This window comes from Abramis brama, assembly GCF_963993115.1.
Source record: "Abramis brama genome assembly, chromosome: 6".
In the NCBI taxonomy this organism is placed as follows: Eukaryota; Metazoa; Chordata; class Actinopteri; order Cypriniformes; family Leuciscidae; genus Abramis; species Abramis brama.
In genome coordinates, this window is record NC_139968.1 from 1361835 (window position 1) to 1371105 (window position 9271).

General features: G+C 38.8%; 1 long non-coding RNA gene across 1 annotated transcript; it reads left to right on the forward strand.

Moving 5' to 3' along the window:
* The first annotated feature begins 7247 nt into the window (after positions 1–7247).
* LOC311085146 lies at positions 7248–7790 on the forward strand. The gene is made up of 3 exons (XR_014606751.1): positions 7248–7302; positions 7442–7531; positions 7723–7790. It is a non-coding gene; the product is annotated as an uncharacterized lncRNA (long non-coding RNA).
* The last annotated feature ends 1481 nt before the right edge of the window (positions 7791–9271 follow it).

Consider the following 9271-nt stretch of genomic DNA (forward strand, 5'->3'; position numbering starts at 1 on the left):
TAGTGCAGCGTTTGCCTGCTGTGTTTCAATGCAAAAGCCTGCGTCTCGTTCACAGACCGCCTGCAGTTCAGTCTAAACATCTGCACTCAATAAATGAAGTCAATGTCATTCTTTTCACTCACACACCCTTCCTTTCTGTGACATTTAGGTTTATTAGAGAGAACTCTTGACTCATAAAACTCAAAACTCAATTGCTCTGTTTGCGCTCCATTAGACACATACGGTAAACAGTTTTCTTAAAGATGTACTGATGTGCCGTTGATGCTTCTGCAGACGTTCTGTATCAGCAGGACTTTATCATACGATGAAGAGGAGGGTTGTATAAAGCACGGCTTATTCTCATTAATTCCCCCGATAGACTGACAGATCAACAACATCAAGTAGTTTAATGTCATAGTCTTGCTTGTGTTCCTAATGCATGCACATTATACTCACTTACCAAATAACTACTATTCACGCTATTATTCACAGCACTTGAATATTGTTAGTTTAACTTCTATTGTTCTCCTCATTTGTAAATCGCTTTGGATTAAAGCATCTGCTAAATGATTCAATGTAAATGTATAACAAAGATAGTTCAATCAAAAATTAAGATTTACATAATGTACATATGCCCTCATGTCGACCGAAAGCTGGATAACTTACTTTCTTCTGTGGAACATAAAAGACAATATTTAGAGATTTCTTTGTCCATACATTAGAAGTCAGTGGACAGTTTCGGGTGAACTATCCCTAAAAAGACTTGATTTAAAGTGCACAGAATATATTAGAAGAGTACTAAGTTTATATACACATATTAACCAGAGCTTGCATGGAAATCAGAAGAGAGTTATTTGTAATGTTGTGTCTTTATAGAAGTGTTTCATATCGAGTCAGAGACTGTCATGTATTCTCTCTTTTCTATCATTAATTAAAGAGCTCTCAGTTCTCCTGTGTGTGTTTCTGTCTGTGATTATTTGACCAATAACAGCTTAGTTGACCTGAGAAGGTCCACTTCCAGAAGAGAGAATCCACTTGCTCGTATGACTTTAATGCAGAGACTCCACATGGAAAGAGCTCTCGCTCCGCTACAGTATAAGCCTTATTCCGCCTCTCCCAATGTTAATACTTCACTCTTCCGCATTTTCTCATCCGACTTACGCTAAATTGACACGGCACATCCGGTAGCTAGTTCAGTAGTTACAAGATTGTTTATAGCGAGCCAAAACTTTAGCGAAATGACAAATAACGTTAATACCGTAAATGTTTTAAATTGGGAGCACGGAGAAAACTTCGTCTGATGATCAGATGGTCTCATATTGTCCCATCCATCGTCATTGTTAACGTGGGTAGACGACATGGAGAAGTGGCCAGAGGTAACCTATGGGGACATATTTAACTACTTCCTCCTGTCAGAAATAGTTGATGGAGCAGCAATTAAAAGTTATAAAAGTACTGAGGCCTATCAAGACTTCAGCCATAAATTAGTATTAATATTGATAGCATCACTGGTAGCGTCGTTGCTAACTTAACGTTACTGCCCATCTGTTCAAATGGCGAATATATCAGATGTAAGTAGTCTTCCTTTTGGTGCAGGTGAAGACACATTTGAACTTCACGCACTGCAGTCTGAGCTGGAAGCTGTTGAGAAACAGATCCACAACCTTTTAGTGAGACAAGCCGAGCTGATAGACCGGTGTTTAGCTCTTGAAACATCACGGGCCGATGCACACAAATCAGTGATTAACGTTACTAACCCGCTGACTCCGACCTCGTCTACTCCGTGCATTTCTCAACATCGGTCCCGAGCGCAGAGGTCGCGATCAGCCATGGTCTCGTTCACTCCGGCTCCAACACGCCACCACGAAGCCTGGATGGTTCCGCAGCGGAAGACGCGAGTCAGGTCTAGACCAAGAAAACTCTCTCCGCCCCTCCCGGTTTTCGAGTTATCCACACAAAACCGCTTCTCCCCTCTTCGCGAAACAGAACGCGATGCTGTGATCATCGGCAATTCCATCGTTAGGCACGTACACGCTACGTTAGGTAAAAGTAAGGTGCACAGTCACTGCTTTCCTGGTGCTCGTGTTTCTGAAATCGCTGCTCGCGTTCCCGAGATTCTGAACGGTGACGAGCGCGTCGGTACTGTGGTCCTGCACGCGGGAGTGAACGACATCAGGCTGCGCCAGACAGAGGTTCTGAAGAAAGACTTCAGGAATCTGATCGATACGGTACGCAGCACATCGCCTGAAACAACGATCATAGTGTCAGGACCGCTTCCCACGTACCAACTAGGACATGAAAAGTTTAGTAGATTATTCACGCTAAATGAATGGTTAATGTCATGGTGCAATGAGCAGAAACTGCTCTTTGTAAATAATTGGAATCTGTTTTGGGAGCGTCCTAGGCTTTTCCGTGCTGATGGCTTACACCCAAGCAGATTCGGATCGGATCTTCTGTCGGATAACATCTCCAAAATGTTAAATACCTTTTGACTAGTAACCAAAAGTCCAAATCATAGTCTCTGCTGCACCAATTTAACTGATATAAATACTAGTGTTGAACATTGCATAGAAACTGTGTCTATTCCTCGTTTAGTGAAATCAAATAATAAATCTACTGCAGGATCTAGGAAAAATCTAATCGTTATTAAACCAGAAAATGTTGCTATTAGTAAACAAAAACAATTTTAGACTTCAAAACATTAGATCACTCACACCTAAGGCAGTTATTGTAAATGAAATAAATGAGTCTACTCCATCAGGATACTGTTATAAGCATGAGCCCCGTCTGATTGGTCGTGGCGGCGGTGTTGCAACAATCTATAGAGATATTCTCAATGTTACTCAGAAAACGGGTTATAAGTTTATTTCGTTTGAAGTACTTGTACTAAATGTTACGCTCTTAGATGTTGGAAAAACATCCCTATTATCTCTAGCCTTGGCTACCGTATATAGACCGCCTGGGCCTTACGCTGATTTCCTAAAAGAGTTTGCAGATTTTCTCTCAGACCTATTAGTCAATGTCGATAAAGCATTAATTGTTGGAGATTTTAACATACACGTACAAACTCAGTTCCTGGAGGGCCACAGCCCTGCAGAGTTTAGCTTCAACCCTAATTAAACACACCTGATCAGCTTATCAAGGTCTTCAGGCTTATTTGAAAACTGCAGGTGTGTGTGTGTTGAAGCAGGGTTGGAACAAAACTCTGTAGGGCTGTGGCCCTCCAGGAACTGAGTTTGACACCTGTGACGTAGATAATCCAAATGATGCATTAGGGGCTGCGTTTACAGATTTATTAAACTCCTTTGGGGTCAAGCAAAACGTTACCGGACCAACTCATCGTTTTAATCATACACTCGATTTAATTATATCACATGGAACCGATCCAACCGATATAGATATCATTCCACAAAGTGATGATGTCACTGACCATTACATGGTAACTTGCATATTACGTACTCCTGTAATATATCATGCTGCGCCGCGTTATCGATTAGGCAGAACAATCCTTCCATCCACCATAGATAATTTTTCAAATTGCTTATCTGATCTGTCTCAGCTGCTCAGTGAACCCAAACAAACAGATGAACTAGAGGAACTAACTAGCACTATGAGCACCATTCTCTCTGGAACATTGGATATTGTTGCACCCATTAGAATAAAAAAGGTCAGAGAGAAAAGTAAAGCACCATGGTACAACAATACTACGCATGTTCTAAAGAGAGAAACCCGTAATTTAGAGCGTAAATGGAAACAAACTAATTTAGAGGTCTTTAGAATCGCGTGGAAAGACAGTATGTCACGTTATAAAAAGGCCCTAAAAGCGACCAGGTCTGAGCACCTCCGCAAACTAATAGAAAACAACCAAAACTATCTAAGGTTTTTATTTAACACCGTGGCTAGACTAACAAATAAACAGATGTCACCTGAACAAAATATTCCGTTAGAGTTTAGTAGTAATGATTTCTTCACTGAGAAAATAGAAAACATCAGAACCACAATTGTAAACGTTCAATCCTCAATCGCGCCTTATAATTCAGCCTCAATTATCACCCCGCAAGAACAATTACAGTGCTTTACAACTATAGAACAAAAAGAGTTAAATAAACTTATCACTTCATCTAAAACAACAACATGTTTATTAGATCCTATACCAACTAAACTACTGAAAGAAGTGTTATCTGTAGTGGAAGAGCCTCTCCTCAATATTATTAACTCATCTTTATCTTTAGGTCATGTTCCAAGAACATTTAAACTGGCAGTTATAAAACCTCTCATTAAGAAACCACAATTAGACCCACATAATCTAGCAAATTATAGACCCATTTCAAATCTACCTTTTATGTCTAAAATACTAGAAAAAGTTGTGTCCGCCCAACTGGGCTCTTTCTTGCAAGAAAATGACATCTATGAAAAGTTTCAGTCAGGATTCAGACCGCATCATAGCACTGAAACTGCGCTCGTTAAAATCACAAATGATTTACTTTTAGCTTCTGACCAAGGCTGTATCTCAATACTAGTTTTACTTGATCTTAGTGCTGCGTTCGATACTATAGATCACACAATACTCTTAGATCGACTACAAAATTATACTGTTGTTCAAGGACAAGCATTAAGCTGGTTCAGATCATACTTATCTGACCGCTACCATTTTGTCTATTTAAATGATCATAACTCCAGGACAACTATGGAGTGCCGCAGGGATCTGTGTTAGGCCCTCTGTTATTTTCAATATATATGCTGCCACTTGGAAATATTATAAGGAAGCATGGAATTAGTTTCCATTGTTATGCTGATGACACTAAAATCTATATTTCATCACGGCCAGATGAAAACGCTAAATTATCCAAATTGACAGAGTGTGTTAAAGATATAAAAGATTGGATGACGCTCAATTTTCTTTTATTAAATCCAGACAAGACAGAGGTACTAATCATCGGTTCAAAAAACCGCCCACAAAACCTCTCGCACTACAACTTTAACATAGTAGGATGTCCTGTTACTTTATCCTCTACAGTAAAAGACCTGGGTGTTATATTAGACTGCAACCTGTCTTTGGAAATTCATATTTACAAGAACAGCCTTTTTCCACCTTAGAAACATTGCTAAGCTATGTAACATGCTATCAGTTTCTGACGCAGAAAAGTTAGTTCATGCATTCATGACCTCGAGACTAGATTACTGTAATGCTTTATTAGCAGGTTGTCCTGCATCCTCAATAAACAAGCTACGGTTAGTCCAAAATGCCGCCTCTAGAGTTCTTACTAGATCAAGAAAATATGATCATATAACACCAATTTTATCATCACTACATTGGTTACCTATAAAGTTCCGTATTAATTACAAGGTATTGCTACTGACTTATAAAGCCCTAAACGGCTTAGCTCCAGTCTATTTAACAGATCTTCTATCGCTCTATAATCCATCGCGCTCTTTAACCCTCTGAGGTCGGCAAACGCGTTTATGTTGCTGCTATGGTTTTTTCACATAGCAGCAACATAAACTTAAAAAAATCCGTCATTTATGGTCATATAAATAAAATAAATACATGATTATAAACTATAGAGGGTCTTCTTTTTTTGTGTACACTCACATTAACATCAAAACCTTGTTTTTATTTTTAAATAAATAAAATAAACAGGGTGCGCTTTCAGCTGGAAAATGAACTGAAACTCAGCTAATACTTATCACACAACCATGAAACATGCATCTAAAGAAAGCTTTAAATTTCTACTTTAAATAAAACAATTCACATTCAAAACAAATATTCTCCTGCAATGTAATCTGTATGAAACTAAAGAGAAATACAGTTTCTCCCGTCTCATCTAATTAACTGTAATGAGTTCACACCCACTCGCAGAGCGCGCTATTCATAAGATAATGTGCTGAGGTGATCTATGCAAAATAAGGTAAACGCCCCCTGAAATGCCTTAAAACCAGCAAGTTTCATTCATTCACTTTCCTGCGCCGTTGGAAGATGACACGGTTCACTGGTGAAGAAGCCCTTCAGCTAGTCCTGGATAGTGAAAAAGAGTTCACATTTTCCTCAGAAAGAAGAGCGGGACTCTTGACGACGAACGTTTTTATTTTGAAGAGCGACTTGATCCAGCCGTGGATAATATTTCGGATGAGTAAGTCTTTTTAAATTTACTTGCATAAGTTGACAAGCTATTTTATATAAACGTAGGCTACATATTTTACTGGTTGGACCATTTCCATACTTGTCATTCAGAGTAATTTATATTTAAATGGTCTAGGCTATTCTGTATAAAGTAGGAGAGAGGCTTCATGCAGTCTGTTTTCTTCCGTTTTTAATAGTTTTGTTTAAAATAACACATTTCGAGCTTTCTATATATTTCTCTGGTATTTTAGGCAAAGCTTATGAGTTTGGGTTCATTTATGAGACGAGCTCCAGTTCACATGCCGACACGGAGCTCTATTGCCTGCTATTTTTAATTCTTATGTATTAAATACAGGCAATTTGTTGATGAAACAACGATTAAAATTAAGATACAATTAATACAAAACGAAATTCACTTTAAAGAAAGGCTTTATACAAAAAATAAACCTAATAAAATGGTCAAAATCTTGTCTGCCCACTCCATTTGTCTCGCGATTGCGCATGATCTTAGATCATGGCCTGTATGAAAGTTAGAATTTTGAAATTAATTTAGAAAATATTATGTATGTTTAGATTATATTTTGACTAGTGTTTATGCTGCCTCATTATCATCAACGAAGAGTGCTTGCAAATATCTATTGCAAATGTGTGTATGTGCTGAAATGTGTAAATATGCCCAGCTGATGAATTGCAAATGTGTTAATGTTTGCGTTGTGCTATCTCCGTAATGGCCCAATGACACGCAATATATGCCTACAGCACGTGTCTACAATTATTTGCATCAGTTATTCATATAGACTAATGGTAATATAGCCTACTTTGAAATATTTATGTTATAATAATAGTTTTCAACTTTTAAAAAAAAAAGGAATGTAGCTGCATCACCTTCATCTGCAACTCGGAGGGCGCGCAGCAACACAGTCGAACATCAGAACGAGTAAGTACATATTTACCCATGTTAGTTCAATTTTTTTTTACAATATGAGCCTGTATGACTTTATTTTTGGAGGTTGGTTGATAATGTTACATATTTTTTCTTGTTATCTTATCAGCATGCTAATGTCCATCAGTTGTGCATGTGCTGGAATAGTACTCTAAAATATATGTTAATAATAGTTTTCAACTTTTTTTGAAAGGAATGATGTAGGTTCTGCAACTCGCACTAAGAGGGCACGCAGCAACATAGACAGAAATCAGAAAGAGTAAGTACATATTTACCCACTATTTTACAGATGTTAGACCTGATGTTGTTTTATCAACATGCTGACTGTCCATCAGTTATGCATGTGTATTTAGTACTTTGTTCAACCTTAATTAATATTAATATTATTATTTTTATAGGAATGTGGTAGCATCACCCTCAGCCTCACCTGCAACTCGCACTGGGAGGGCACGCGACAGGTGTCGTTCAGTTTTGAGAACAACTGAAAAGTAAGTACACTTATTCCCTTTCTTTCAGATATTAGTATAATTCTGTTTACATATTCTGGTTTTACATAGTCCATACAAACATTATGTGTCTGTATGGCTTTGCATCTGGCCAATGTTACTTTTAATGATTGAAATGCAGTTGTTATATTTTGTGTAATAAACATGCTCACAGTTGTTTGTTTGTTTTACAGCTATAAAGGTGATGGTGATCATCAGACACCTGTTGCAAAGAGGGCCAAGACAAACATTCAGACAAGCAACAAGCAGTCTACTCTGTCATGGAAAACAGAGACTGACAATGATATGGTTGATATGACATTGATATGACTTTTCTGTGTACACAGGAAAGAACAACTTTCCCATAGGTCATGGACTGTCACATGATGCTGTAACATCTCTTTTGGACTGTAAAGTTTTAGGCTCTGGGTACCATGTGTACAAGGACAATTTCTACACAAGCCCAAAGCTCCTCAAAGACCTGTTTGCAATGAAGTTTGGTGCATGTGGGACTTACAGGGACAACAGGAAGGATTGCCCACGTGATGCAACTAATTCAACGGGGCATAGGCATTTACTGTGAGATACCTGCAAATTTAGAACATTAAGTTCCTCCACATAGAGGAATTACAATAAAACAGATTGAAAAACAAAACCTTTGAATCTCCTCTTCTTTGTTCAGGCACTTGATGGCCCATTAGCCACTGGTGGAGTGTATGTCACACCCCTGGTCTGAATCTCATTAATATTGATGGGCCATTACCCCTCCCATGCATAAACCTCTTCTGACAAAAAAACTGTTTTACAAGGTTTAAATCAATGTATTGTTTTATGAGAACGATTAGGCAGGATGATTTTCACATCATTTTGAAGAAAAAACTCTAGGCGAGTCAAAAGTCTTGTGGACACATATTTACTATATGTTTTGTGGTCTTATTTCAGCAACTTTCATTTTTATTTTTTCAAATAACCACGCATAAACATTATTCTCTTAAAAACACAAAGATTTACAAGCATGTTGATCAGATATGATGGTAGCCCTGTTTGTGCTTTATAGAGTGAATTTACACCTTTGCCATTAACATGTTTATAAATAACTGAAAAAAAACAAATGTCAGAGCATGTCAGAACACCTCCAGGGCCCAGAAAACCCCTCAGACTCCAGAGGGTTAAAGAATCGACCCAAGTCTCTGTCCTTGAATCCCATGTTATCCAAGCCTTCCATCGCCTCAAAGAAGTCTTCACGACAGCACCAATCCTCATCCATCCCAATCCTGAACTTCCTTTCATCGTTGAGGTCAATGCGTCTTCCACTGGGGTTGGAGTGGTGCTGTCACAGCGGCAGGGTGAGCCTCCCAGACTCCATCCATGTGCCTTCTTTTCCAAAAAGCTGTCCCCGGCGGAGCAAAACTACGACATCGGCAACCGGGAACTGCTAGCCATTAAACTGGCTTTAGAAGAATGGAGACATTGGCTGGAGGGAGCAAATCACCAGTTTGAAGTAATTACAGATCATCGCAACTTGGAATATCTTCGTGAGGCAAGAAGATTGAATCCTCGCCAGGCCCGCTGGGCACTCTTCTTCACTCGATTCAACTTCGTTGTTACTTACCGTCCAGGAAGTAAGAATTGCAAGGCAGACGCTCTTTCCAGACTCCATCATTCATCTTCAGAGGACCTCAGTACTGAAACCATCCTCCCTCCAGCCTTAATCCTCAGTCCCATTCTCTGGGACATCGACCA